Raw genomic sequence first — 15,190 nt, 5'->3', positions numbered from 1 at the left:
CAAGAATACTGGAGCAGGTTGCCACATCCTCCTCCAGGGGATCTTCCCAACCCAGGGCTTGAACCCAGGTCTTCCACATTACAGGCAGATTCTTCACCATCTGAGCCACCTGGGAAGACCATATACAGTTAATGTGTGTGCAAAGTAGCTTCAGTCTTCTGACTTTCTGGGACACTATAAACTGTAGACTGCAAGGCTCCTCTGTTTCTGGGATTCTTCAGGCAATAATACTGGATTGGGTTGCTATTTCCTCCTCCAGGGGATCCTCCAGACCCAGGGATTGAACCCGAGTCTCTTATGTCTCCTGCATTGGCAGGCAAGTTCTTTATCATAGTGCCTCTTGAGAAGTTATATATAGTTACATAGAAAGAGTCAGTCCAGGTTTGATGCATGATACTGGATCCTTGGGGCTGGTGCACTGGGACGACTCAGAGGGATGGTACAGGCAGGGAGGAGGAAGGGGGGTTTCAGGATGGGGAACACGTGTATACCTGTGGCAGATTCATGTTGATGGATGGCCAAATAAATAAATAAACCCAGAGGAGCAACAAAAAAAAAAAAAAAAAAGAGAGAGAGAAAGAAAGAAAGAAAGAGGTTTATTTTGAAGGATTGGCTCACTTGATTATAAAGATTGGGAAGTTCCATGATGTAACGTTTGCAATGTAGAGCCAGTGCTTATCTCAGTACAGAACCCAAAGAACTGGAAATGAGGAAAGTTAATGGTGTAAGTCCCAATCTGGAACCAAAGGCCAGAGAACCAGGGGGCTAATGGTGTAGTGCCCAGGTCTGATCCCAGAGGCCCAAGAATCTGGAGAGCTGATGTCCAAGGCAGGAGAAGATGGATATTCTGGTTCAAGCATAAGGCAAATTTATTCTTTCCTCTGCCATTTTATTTTACCCAGATCCTCAACTGATTGGATGATGCCCACATGCATTGTTGTCATGTTATTCGCTCAATTGTGTCTGACTCTGTGACCACGTGGACTATAGCCCACCAGGCTCCTCTGTCCAAGGGATTCTCCAGACAAGAAAACTGGAGTGGGTTACCATTTCTTCCTCCAGGGGATCTTCCTGACCCAGGGATTGAACTCAGGTCTCTGGTATTGCAGGCAAATTATTTATTATTTGAGCCACCAGGGACTCCAATATGCATTGGTAAAGGTGATTTTTACTCTGTCTACTAGTTCAAATGCTAGTCTCTTCTGGAAACAATTGTCACAGAAATGTTTAACACAACCAGTAATGCTGATCAAGCTGAAGTTGAACGGTTCTATGAAGACCTACAAGACCTTTTAGAACTAACCCCCCCCCCCCCAAAGATGTCCTTTTCATTATAGGGGACTGGAATGCAAAAGTAGGAAATCAAGAAACACCTGGAGTAACAGGCAAATTTGGCCTTGGAATGTGGAATGAAGCAGGGCAAAGATAATAGAGTTTTGCCAAGAAATTGCACTGGTCATAGCAAACACCCTCTTCCAACAACACAAGAGAAGACTCTACACATGAACATCACGAGATGATTAACACTGAAATCAGATTGATTATATTCTTTGCAGCCAAAAATGGAGAAGCTCTATACAGTCAGCAAGAACAAGACCAGGAGCTGACTGTGGCTCAGATCATGAACTCCTTATTACCAAATTCAGACTTAAATTGAAGAAAGTAGGGAAAACCGCTAGACCATGTAGGTATGACCTAAATAAAATCCCTTATGATTATACAGTGGAAGTGAGAAATAGATTTAAGGGCCTATATCTGATAGAGTGCCTGATGAACTATGGAATGAGGTTCCTGACATTGTACAAGAGACAGGGATCAAGACCATCCCCAGGGAAAAGAAATGCAAAAAAGCAAACAGCTGTCTGGGGAGGCCTTACAAATAGCTCTGAAAAGAAGACAAGAGAAAAGTAAAGGAGAAAATGAAAGATATAACATCTGAATACAGGGTTCCAAAGAATAGCAAGAAGAGAGAAGAAAGCCTTCTTCAGGGACCAATGCAAAGAAACAGAGGAAAAGAACAGAATGGGAAAGACTAGAGATCTCTTCAAGAAAATTAGAGATACCAAGGGAATATTTCATGCAAAGATGGGCTCGATAAAGGACAGAAATGGTATGGACCTAACAGAAGCAGAAGATATTAAGAAGAGGTGGCAAGAATACACAGAAGAGCTGTACAAAAAGGATTTTCATGACCCGGATAATCACGATGGTGTGATCACTCATCTAGAGCCAGATATCCTGGAATGTGAAGTCAAGTGGGCCTTAGAAAGTGTCACTACGAACAAAGCTAGTGGAGGTGATGAAATTCCAGATGAGCTATTTCAAGTCCTGAAAGATGATGCTGTGAAAGTGCTGCACTCAATATTCCAGCAAATTTGGAAAACTCAGCAGTGGCCACAGGACTGGAAAAGGTCACTTTTCATTCCAATCCCAAGGAAAGGCAGTGCCAGAGAATGCTCAAACTACCACACAATTGCACTCATCGCACACGCTAGTAAAGTAATGCTCAAAATTCTCCAAGCCAGGCTTCAACAATATGTGAACCGTGAACTTCCAGATGTTCAAGCTGGTGTTAGAAAAGGCAGAGGAACCAGAGATCAAATTACCAACATCCACTGGATCATCGAAAAAGCAAGAGAGCTCCAGAAAAACATCTATTTCTGCTTTATTGACTATGCCAAAGCCTTTGACTGTGTGGATCACAATAAAATGTGGAACATTCTGAGAGAGATGGGAATACCAGACCACCTGACCTGCCTCTTGAGAAATCTGCATGCAGGCCAGGAAGCAGCAGTTAGAACTGGACATGGAACAACAGACTGGTTCCAAGTAGGAAAAGGAGTACGTCAAGGCTGTATATTGTCCCCCTGCTTATTTAACTTCTATGCAGAGTACATCATGAGAAACGCTGGACTGGAAGAAACACAAGCTGGAATCAAGATTTCCGGGAGAAATATCAATAATCTCAGATATGCAGATGACACCACTCTTATGGCAGAAAGTGAAGAGGAACTAAAAAGCCTCTTGAGGAAAGTGAAAGAGGAGAGTGAAAAAGTTGGCTTAACGCTCAACATTCAGAAAACGAAGATCATGGCTTCTGGTCCCATCACTTCATGGGAAGTAGATGGGGAAACAGTGGAAACAGTGTCAGAGTTTATATTTTAGGGCTCCCAAATCACTGCAGATGGTGACTGCAGCCATGAAATTAAAAGACACTCCTTGGAAGAAAAGTTATGACCAACCTAGATAGCATATTCCAACGGAGAGACATTACTTTGCTGACTAAGGTCCGTCTAATCAAGGCTGTATTTTTTCCAGTGGTCAAGTATGGATGTGAGAGTTAGACTGTGAAGAAGGCTGAGCACTGAAGAATTGATGCTTTTGAACTATGGTGTTGGAGAAGACTCTTGAGAATCCCTTGGACTGCAAGGAGATCCAACCAGTCCATTCTGAAGGAGATCAGCCCTGGGTTTTCTTTGGAAGGAATGATGCTAAAGCTGAATCTCCAGTACTTTGGCCACCTCATGCAAAGGGTTGACTCATTGGAAAAGACTGTGATGCTGGGAGGGATTGGGGGCAGGAGGAGAAGGGGACGACAGAGGATGAGATGGCTGGATGGCATCACTGACTCGATGGACGTGACTCTGAGTGAATTCCAGGTGTTGCTGATGGACAGGGAGGCCTGGTGTGCTGCGATTCATGGGGTTGCAAAGAGTCGGACACGACTGAGCGACAGAACTGAACTAATGGGTACCCTTTAGCTTAGTCAGCTTGGTACATATAATTAACCATCACAGTATATGTACTTGTTATACCTTATTGTTAGTAAGAAATCAGCTTATGATCATCTCTCTTGAGATACCATTTCCATCCTCTGTTTCCATCCCCATTTCAGAATGTCTCTGATCCCCCTGCCTCTTACTCTATCATAGTCACCTCTTTGGAAAACACTTGTATATAGGCTACAGCCTCTGCTCACACCTATACCATCGGCTTCTCATCTCCTCGCTCAATATTTATCTACCAACACAGTGGTCTAGGGTAATACATGAATTTCCCTACTCATTCATATGCAATTTATAAGTGACAGGGAAGAAACATTAGAGATTTTTAAAAATTCTCAAATTATTGAGTAGCCCAGTTCTATAACATTGGCCATGTCATCCTTGTATTACTTTTCCCTTCTTCCTTCCTTTGCACTCTGTTCCTATTCTGACAAACTTCCCCCCAAAAAATCACATGTAGATGGTTTTTCTGGCCCCAGTCTCTAGGAAATCAGGGCTAAAACAGTTGTTTTTCATACCTAAAAAATTCAGATGTATCACACTAACATGGTTCTAAGGAAATCCATTCTAGTATAATATTCATTCAACATTCTATTCATTCTACACTCTGATTAAAAAAAAATAATGGCTATTGCCTGAGATTTTTCACATTACTTCTTCATAGGAGCAATTAAAAATATTATATTTTCTCATTTTTCTTCAGATTGATTGAGGTATACTTCTCATAAAACATTATACTATTTTCAGGTGCACAGCATACAGATTCAGTGTTTGAATTATTTTGTGAAATGATCAAGTGGCACTTATTTATAATATACTCTTGATATGAGAAATAGGCTTTGGAATGTAGCATTCTACAAGTGACAAAAATAAGAGCAATGGTAATTTTTTAGTAACTTTGTAATATCTACAAAAGTATATTATTCCTGTTTACAATCTGTCAGAGAAATGCTGTAAAATTTAATTATGAATAAATTACACATTTTTCTCATTTTAGGAAAGCTACTTTTATAAAAATTATTAATTAGGAAAAGGTCACATATCTGCAGTTACTTTATTTACTTATTTATGTATTTATATGTTTATTTAGTCATCAAATATTTATTATGTACCTTCTATTTGCCAGAAATAGTCTCAAATGCTATCAAATGTTTGGTGTGCAAAAGTAAAATTGTGATTTTCTTTAATATTATCATATGAATATGAAATACAGGCTAAAGTGCATTGCTTTGTGCATAAATGTAACTGATGCCTTCCCTCTTATGCTTCTTTGGCCACTGATTGACAAAAATATCTATACCAATATCTGATAGATGAATTCATGAATATATGTATGGCACTTGTTCAGTTGAATAATCCCAGGTTTACAAATCCCTGACCTCTGAAAGAATATATAAATTCTTTAAAGAAGATTGGTTCAAGAAATTCTGCAGTACTTACACACTTTATTTAGTATTTATGTTTCCAGTAGTGAGTATATATGTTCCCACATATATACTTTGGTATAATATGTGTCTATTCATTTGAATGATTATATTGAGAAACTACTATGATTTTGGCAGTTTTCAACACCAATTTTTTTAAAGCATTTATGTTACATTTTGAAATGCACATTTGGACAAATTTTACAACATATGGATTGAATTTCTTTGTTTGGATTAGTGTTAAGTGTAAGGTCTACTGATTGAATTATTTAAATAATGTTCAGTGTAAGGCTTGTTGTTCATAAAATTAGGTTTTAGTGATATCTTAAACAATTAGGGCTCAATTTTGATGTTCATCAATTAATAGAAGGTCCGGTTTCTTCCCTATCTTTGTTATTGCAAATAGTGCAGCTCTAAGCTTTGGGGTATATATCTTTTTGAATTAATGTTTTCCTTTTCTTTGGATATAAATCCAAAAGTAGAACTGCTGATCATACAGTAGTTGTATTTTTAGCTTTTTAAGGAAATGCCATACAGTTTTTCACAGTGACTGCACCAATGTACATTCCCACCAGCAGTGTAAAAGGATTCTCTTTTCTCCATATCATCAGCAATATTTCTTATTATAGACCTTTTGGTTATACAATTTTGATAGGTGTGAGGTGATGTCTCATTGTTGTTTTCATTTGCATTTCTCTGATTATCAGAGTTTTTGAGCATCTTTTTAGGTGCTATTGACCATCTGCATACTTTGGAAAAACCTCTATTAGTATTTTCTATTCCTTTTTATTTGAGCTGTTTCATTTTTAATATTAAATTGTCTTAGTTGCTTATATACTTTGGATATTTATTATACATTTGCAAATATTTTCTCTCAGTAATTTTCATTTTCATTTTTTATGATCTCATTTGCTGTGCAAAAGCTTTTACTTTTAACTCAGTTCAATTTCCTTATTTTTTACTCCTGTATACTTTACCTTAGGAGACAGATCCAGAAACCTATTGCTATAATTTATGTTATATAATGTTCTGCCTATTATTTCTTCTAGGAGTTTTGTGATCTCTGGACTTGCATTTAAGTATTAATCTTGAACTTTAATTTCAGTTTAATTTTTTTATGGTGTAAGAAAATGTTTTAAGTTCATTCTTTTATATGTAGCTATCAAATTTTCCCAGCACTCCTTTTTGAAGAGACTGTCTTCTCCTCATTGCATAGCCTTGCCTTCTCTGTCATGGATTAATTGACACAAGAGCATGTGTTTATTTCCAAGCTCTCTATTCTGTTCCATTGATCTATGTGTCTGTTTTTCTACCAGTACCATACTGTTTTGATACGGTAGATTTGTAGTTTATTCTGAAGTCAAGGTCATAGTATCTTCAGTTTTGTTCTTTTAAGATTTTCAAGATTTTGATCTTTTCAAGATTGCTTTGGTTTACCAGGTCTTGTACGGTTACATATAAGTTTATTGGTGTAGGCTTGTATTTTAAACTTCTCTCTTAGAATTGCTTTTTCTGTATCTCATAGATTTTGAAAATTTGTGTTTTTATTTTCATTTGTACTTCTCCATTGATCCTTTGTGTTTTTTTCCATTGAACAAGTTCTTCTGTTTTCCCATTTTGTTTTATTTTCTGTTTTCATGAAATGAAGTGAAACACTTATCTTAGTCTTGAAGGTTTGCCATTTGTGGGACTATTTCTATACAGTCTGCATGTACCCAATGACCTTACTGTGAGAGCTGTATCTGACGAGGACAGGAGTCATGTCTCCTCCCAAGGTGTGCTGGCAGCTATCAACTTGGTAGGATATGGGTCTGGAGATGGAGTGGCTAGAGCCAGAGCTAGGTATGAGCCTGGCTTCTCCTCTGCTAAGTGGCCCTTAATGCCCTATGAGGAGTGAAGTCAGGCCCCAAGTTACTGGAGCAGAAGTCCTGAGCATGGGTTCCAAGCTGGTCTGCTCCCTTTAAGTGTGTCTGCTCAACTCTTCAAGCACTGGCATCTCTATTCTAGCAGGGGGAAGTGCTGGAGCAGACATTGTGGGTCAGGACACATTCTGAGACAGTCCCAGCAAACAAGTTCCAAGTTGGTCCAGATCTGCGCACCTCCCCCCCACCCCCCATCCCCAAAACTACCAGTAATGACTGTCCTTGCCCTGTTTGGTTCCCATTCAAGGTCCAAGTTGAGTCAATTCACCTACAACAGTGTACTCTTAGCCATGACAGTCTTTGTCCCAGTGTGGAGCTTTGCAGTAGAGTAAGAGAAACCCAAGTGAACACTGAGCTCAGCCTCTGGCACACACTGGGATGATCATGGGAATCTGGCCAGAGTCTTGGGTAGTTTTAATCTACTCCCTCACCTTGTTCTTGGAGAAAGCAAGCACGTATGTGCTCTTCCTGAGCAGAGTCTATATTTCTTTCAGGGATGCTTAGTTCCACTGGCTTTCTCATCAGCTTGAGGGACTCCTCCAGTGTCAGAGCCCAGGCCTAGGGCACCCATCATATGGTCCAACCAGCTACTTACCCTTGGAAGATCTCTAAGCCTGTGTAATTCCTCTTTACTTTCTAGGGGCACAGGCTGAGTCCTTCTGTGCCTTCTCTTTCTTTCCAGAAAAAATGTGTGAATCTTACTTACAGTCTTAGCTGCATGAGTCTTTCTGCCAGTCTCCAGTTTGTTTTCAGTGAGAAATATACCACTTCTAGAAATATTTTTGGTGTGTTCATGGCGGGTGGTGAGCTTTACATCCACCTTCTCTCCCATCTTGTTCTCCTCTCTATGCTATATTTATTTTGGCACAATAAAAAATTAAGCTCAGCATTTATATTAAAATAATATCAGATGAGCAATAATGTAAGATTTGAATGTGGAATTTTAAAAAAATCACCTTGGAGGTTTTCCTAATGGAAATAAATACAAATATCTTTTATTATTTAATTATCTAAGAAAGATAAAGTTGTAAGCATATTTTAAAATACTAATTAACATGATTTTACTTACTGTGATCTGTATTTAAACTGCAATGCTTCAGTTCAGTTCAATTCAGTCACTCAGTCATGTCCGACTCTTTGCAACCCCATGAATTGCAGCATGCCAGGCCTCCCTGTCCATCACCATCTCCCGGAGTTCACACAAACTCATGTCCATTGAGTTGGTGATGCCATCCAGCCTCCTCATCCTCTGTCGTCCCCTTCTCCTGCCCCCAATCCCGCCCAGCATCAGAGATTTTTCCAGTGAGTCAACTCTTTGCATGAAGTGGCCAAAGTATTGAAGTTTCAGTTTTGGCATCATCCCTTCCAAAAAACACTCAGGGCTGATCTCTTTAGAATGGACTGGTTGGATATCCTTGAAGTCCCAAGGACTCTCAAGAATCTTCTCCAACACCACAGTTCAAAAGCATCAAATCTTCAGCACTCAGCTTTCTTCACAATCCAACTCTCACATCCATACATGACCACTGGAAAAACCATAGCCTTGACTAGACGGACCTTTGTAGGCAAAGTAATGTCTCTGCTTTTGAATATGCTATTTAAGTTGGTCATAACTTTCCTTCTAAGGAGTAAGCATCTTTTATTTTCATCGCTGCAATGCTTACTTATTGTTATTTATAAACTGGATAAGCAAATCTTTTAAAATATACTAAAATACTATAAGACACTATGATTAACAAAAATGTTTTGTCTAGAACACTAAGTCCATTAAATAGGGTGTAAAATTGTGAATCATATTTACATAGCATGAAATCAATTTTTATTTCCTCAGTTTTCCTGTAAGTCAATTTGTATAGCATTTATCCTTAAATGAATTCTTTTTTTTTTCTCCTCAGAATAATTGCACAACATATTTGATATTTTGTTTTCTTAAAATTTCTCTTTTACTTGAATTTATAGAAATAGAAAGTCTATATGTATTTAAGTTATCTCCATTTATATTATAGCTTTAGAGAATATCTGAATTTGGAGAGATTTTTGCTTGAAAAGAGGGTACAAGAGTTGAGAAGAGGAAATGATAACTTTAGTTATCTATAGTTCAGAAAGGTTAAGTCATCAATTAGAAGATTGGTACCCTAGACACTCATAAAAGTCAGCAAGTTTCTATATTGACTCACTGGTATGACACTAGTTTGTCACTGATTCATATGTGCATGTGCATGCTCAGTTGTTTGGTAGTGTCTGACTCTTTGCGACCCCATGGACTGTGACCCACCAGGCTCCCCTCTCCATGGAATTTTCCCAGACAAAATGCTGGAGTGGGTTGCCATTTCCTCCTTCAGGGCATATGCCTGACCCAGGAGTCAAATCCACATATCCTGAGTCTCCGGCTTTGGCAGGCAGATTCTTTACCACTGAGCCACCTAGGAAGTCCCGCCATCGTTTCATATTCAGGTTTAAATCATGAGTTTGCACAGTAGCATATGATTTCATAGATCTAATTTAAAATGAGGATATATGCTTAAGTATTTTCAACAAAAATTTTCATGGTATATTTTATTTAAAATTTTGGTAAATATAAATGTTAAGAATATTCCGTTACTTACCTTAAATGACTTCCCTGGTGGCTCAGATGATAAAGCGTCTGTCTACAATGCGGGAGACCCGGGTTTGATCCCCGGGTCGGAAGATCCCCTGGAGAAGGAAATGGCAATCCACTCCAGTATTATTGCCTGGAAAATCCCATGGACAGAGGAGCTTGGTAGGCTATAGTCCATGGGGTCTCAAAAAGTTGGACATGGCTGACCGACTGCACTCACTCACTCACTACCTTAAATAGTGTTAATTGTCCAGCCAGTTGGCAAGCTTATTGTATTGGAAAACAAAGTTGTAAATGAGACTAATTATCTTTGTTATTGAAGAACATTTGTTACTATGCTTCTTCAAAAAGAAATGCAGATTTAGCACAGATTACCCATTTTACCCTTTCCTATTCAAGAAGACCATTTGTGGAAACAATTGCTTCTTTGCTTTCTTTCAGGCTAACAAGATTTACATTTTCCAATGTGCCATTGCTGTCTACAAGTTGATTTTGTTATATAGGTTGTTCTGAAAATGTATGCTGAAGAAAAGTTGACATTTAACCAAAAGCCCTTTCTTTGTAGAGTTTAGCTTCACTACCAAGCCTGTTGTACAAGGTGCTAGTGATTTTGGAAAGATTATATCGATTCTGGAGCAGTAGGTTTGCTACTCTCGGGAAACAGTTTTCAAGTAGGGTTTTGCAATCAGGCATACTTCCTAATGTTCTGAATATTCAGTCAATAATTGTAGTTTTTGAATGTGTGTGTGCTGTGCTGAGTCATGTCTGACTCTTTGTGACCCCTGTACTGTAGCGCACCCAGGTTCCTCTGTCCATGTGTCGGGGGAGTGTGTAATTTCCTCAGTTCTGCTGCATCACAACAAAAATTTGAAGCGACAGATGGACCAGTGTTACAGTCCTCAGATTGACCAGTGTTAAAGCTGTTGGACTGGCCACTGTTAGGGCTCCATGTTACAGCTCAGTTTCATTTAGAAAGTAAAGGAAAATACATCCTTGCGGTGTGAGGGAATGCCAACCCAAAAGACGCAAAGAGAAGAGAGGCCACAACCCAATTTTGGCTCCTCTTTTTATATTCTCTTCTCCTCCCCCTGGGCCTATGTAAATTGGGCTAGCCAGGAGTGCTGTTTTTTTCACCTGAGATCCTCACTCCAGTCCTCAAACCTTCCTTTGTTCTATTTTCATAGGATTTTCCCTTCTTTGTCTTTTAGCCACCACTATTTTGGACTCTTTTTTCCTAATGTAACTACCTAACATTCCCTCCTCAAGAGATAAGAAGCCCAATTATTTGGGAATAGGGGTGTCGAGATCTCTCTGGCTGCTTCCTGTTGAACTGGGATGGAAAGGGGTATTGGGCCTCCCCTTTTGCTAGGCTCAAGCCTCAGAGTCCTTAAAGTGGTATACATCTAAGGGTGAGTGATATTTTCTGTGGTTGGCTGTAGTTTTATATATCCTTGTTGAACTGGCACTGTATGTTGTAGCTTGTTGATCTGGACAGAGACAAAACAGGTTAGATACTTGGTAATACATGGAACAATCATAAACAACATCAGTTTGGCAATGAAAGAGACTAGTAGGGGCATTAGCCAACTACAAATTTCCCATCACCAGGAGGATCCTCCAAAGAGAGATTGTAGCCACCCCAAGAACTCTCCAGCTCGTTCTTTGAGATCCTGTAGGATCTGAATGATTTTCTTGAGGACTGCAAGACTTTCTTTAACTTAGCTGGAGGTATTTACCCAGAAACAACACGTCTCATTCAAGATGGCTCAAGTACTTCCTTGTTCAGGCATCAGGAGATCTATCTGCTGTCTGTTTGAAGTACAACCCCTGCAAAGCTATGTTGGCTCTTGAGAGCTGTCCTGAGAAATCTTATCTCCAGAAACTTAATTTTGGGTGTGTTCATTAGATGGCACTCATTTTTAGTTTTGAATAGGTATCTGAGATCTCCCAGGGACTCACAGGTGTATTGAATGTTCTCCTGTGTTTTCTTGTATGGCTTGACTCGTGAGTAGTGAATCCGGGAGTCATGTCCTGGTACCTTGACAGCTGTGGGGGTAGAAAGTATTACAGGATAGGGGCCCTTACAGGTGGCTTGAGTTGAGCCCTTGGGGACCCATCTTTCCAGACTTTAATTAGGACGAGTTCCTGGAGCATAGAGTGATGGCTCTTTAGGCTCTTTTGGATTCTGGTTGACACACAATAAGCATGTATCCTTTTGGAACTGCCCAATGGCCATGGTATAAGACCAGAGGGTCTGAGCCTCTGGATCTAGGAAGAGGTCATTGACATAAAAAAGGTCTCCCATATAGCATCTAATAAGGACTAAGACCAACCTTTTCCTTAGAGGCAATTGGGTGTGGAGGAGAGTTATTGGCAAAGCCTCCTTCCATCCCAGGGAGATCTCCTGGCTTATCTTTTTTATTGCTGATTTTAAGAATTGGTTAGCTCTTTCAACTTTTCCTGAAGACTGAGGCCTCCCAGCACAATGGAGATAATAAGTAATGCCCAGTGCTTTAGAGACCCTTTGGGTAAGCCTAGAAGTAAATGATGCCCCATTGTCACTTTATAATGACCTGGATAGACCAAATCTTGGAATGATTTCATGGAGCAGTTTTTTTATACCACCTTGTCAGCCTTCTTAGTCCAGGTGGGAAAGTCTTAAATCCATTCTGTGAATGTATCTATCATGACTAATAGGTATTTATATCCTTGAGAAACTGGCATCTGGCTGAAGTCCATCTGCCAGTCCTCTCCTGGGTAGATCCCTAGTTGCTGGACAGGCTGGGCCGGCTGGGCCAGCTGGGGTCTTTGAGCCCCTTAGTGAAGCTGGTCAGTCGTGTCTGACTCTTTGCGACCCGATGGACTGTAGACTACCAGACTTCTCTGTCCATGGAATTTTCCAGGCAAGAATACTGAAGTGGGTTGCCATTTCCTTCTCCAAGAGATCTTCCTGACGAAGGGATTGAACGCAGGTCTCCTGCATTGTTAGACAGATGCTTTACCATCTGAGCCACCAGGGAAGTCCTTGGGGGTTGATTAATTGGCAAGTGGGACAAGAGAAGAACTTTTGCCTTATAGTTGTTTGGAGACCTGTTCCTCTGAAGGATCTTTCTAGTAATCTTTGGAGGGCCTTCTCCCCTAAATGAGTGGTGGCATGTAAGGAGTTAACCAACTTCCATTGGAGGTTCCCAGGCAGAAAAAGGAGCCCCTCCCTTTGGAACCACCCCATATGATCTTCTTGAAAGCCCTCGCTCTTAGCTTTAAGAGTTTCACCTTCAGTATGTGAAGGAGTTTCTGGTAAATTAGTCTGTAGACCTAAGGTGGCAACCCCTATCATGTCACTGTTCTGTATTGCTGCTCTCTTAGCTGCCTGATTGACTGCCTGGTTCCCTTGTGCAACTTCCATGCTCCCTTTTTGGTGTCCTTTACAGTGGGAGGCTGAAACCTCAGAGGGGAGAAGGACTGCCTCCAAGAGCCTAAGAATTTGATTACCATATTCGATTGGGGACCCTTGGGTGGTCAAGTGGCCCCTTTCTTTCCAAATAGCAGCATGTGCATGTAGCACCAGAAGGGCACACTTGGTGTCAGTGTAAATGGCTTCTCTTTTTCCTTTTCTCAGCTCTAAAGCTCGAGTCAGGCGTATGAGATCTGTTCAGTTCAATTCAGTTCAGTCACTCAGTCGTGTCTGACTCTTTGCGACCCCATGAATCGCAGCACGCCAAGCCTCCCTGTCCATCATCAACTCCCGGAGTTCACTCAGACACACGTCTATCGAGTCTGTGATGCCATCCAGCCATCTCATCCCCTGTCATCCCCTTCTCATCCTGCCCCCAATCCCTCCCAGCATCAGAGTCTTTTCCAATGAGTCAACTCTTCGCATGAGATGGCCAAAGTACTGGAGTTTCAGCTTTAGCATCATTCCTTCCAAAGAAATTCCAGGGCTGATTTCCTTTAGAATGGACTGGTTGGATCTCCTTGCAGTCCAAGGAACTCTCAAGAGTCTTCTCCAGCACCACAGAGATCTGTCAATTGGGCCTAAGTACCTGATGGCAAAAGTTTAGCTTTTGTGGCCTCAAAATTGGAGACTATTGCATACCCTGCTCTTCTTTGTCCATCCAAGACAATGCTGCTTCCATCAGTGTACCAGATTTCCTCAGGACTGGTCAGAGGATCTTCTGATAATCTCTCTCAGGGTTTTGTCCAGTGGTCCAAGGTTTCTAGGCAAGAGTGAATGGGGAAAGAGCCCTTGGGGGTAGGCAAGAGGGTGGCTGGTTTAAGAACCTCATAAGGAGATATAGTCAGACCTGGATTTTCCATCCACACTGCTTGATATATGAGGATCCTTTGATCAGACCATAAATGACCAGATCCATAAATGGCCTTTCCCATTCAGGAGTTGTTTCACTTGGTGGCTGGTAAAAATAGCTTGCCCTTAAGATAGAGTTTTGGAGAAGGAAATGGCAACCCACTCCAGTGTTCTTGCTTGGAGAATCCCAGGGACAGCGGAGCCTGGTGGGCTGCCATCTATGGGGTCGCACAGAGTCAGACACAACTGAAGCGACTTAGTAGTAGTAGTAGTTAGAAAGAGTTTTAAAGTATCTTCTATCAGGACTGCAATAGCTACAAGATTTCAAAAGCAGGAAAGACCTCTTCCCAATAAAGGAGTAGAACACTCAGGGACCACCAGAAACTGTTGGGAAAATATGTGTCTATCCCAGCAACAAAGAAGTGCTAGGGTGAATATTTTGTAATTGTTTCCTGTAGCACCCAAAATGGTACAAGCTGGGGAGGAGAAGCCTCTGGAGTAGGAAGTCAGGACAGATTAGGTAGCCACTGGGTGAACCAAGAACTTCTCAGACCTACCAGCCACATTCAGTTGCACCCTTGGCTCCAGCCCCGTGATGGTTATCTGTGACAGGTGGGCTGGCTGGAGCGGGCTGCTTCAGTCCTGTTGAATCATCATGAGGGAAGGCTTGGCACTTTACCTTGAGGCTCCTGGGTTCCAAGGGCAGAGTGCCACCCAATGTCCCAATTGATGGCATTTTTAGCAAACCATTTTAGAAGACTTTTCACAGTTTGGACACTCTTTGGCCCAGTGCCTCCCCTATCTACAGATTAGGCATTTGCTTTGACCTTTAAAGACTTTAAAGTATTTGCCATAGGGCTTCCCTGGAGGGTGGCCAGCATCTGGGCATGCTTTATCTCTTTCTTTTTCTCCCTTTCCTGGGCCACGGCCTCCCTCTCCTGTTTTCTGTTATAAAACGTATTGGTGGCTGTCTGAACCATCTCTTTTAAAGAGGCAGCAGGGTCCTGCTGCTGTAGCTGTTGTAACTATCCTGATGTCTGATGCACTTGGGACAGGAATCTGTCCTTTAAAATCACCTGTCCCTCATAAGAGTCTAAGTCCAGATTGGTAAACTTTTAGCCTTTCCAGAAAGGCAATGGGGTTACTTTCCAGAA

Source organism: Budorcas taxicolor, chromosome 12, assembly GCF_023091745.1.
Source record: "Budorcas taxicolor isolate Tak-1 chromosome 12, Takin1.1, whole genome shotgun sequence".
In the NCBI taxonomy this organism is placed as follows: Eukaryota; Metazoa; Chordata; class Mammalia; order Artiodactyla; family Bovidae; genus Budorcas; species Budorcas taxicolor.
The sequence above is the reverse complement of the archived record's forward strand: the minus strand, read 5'-3'. Positions refer to the sequence as shown.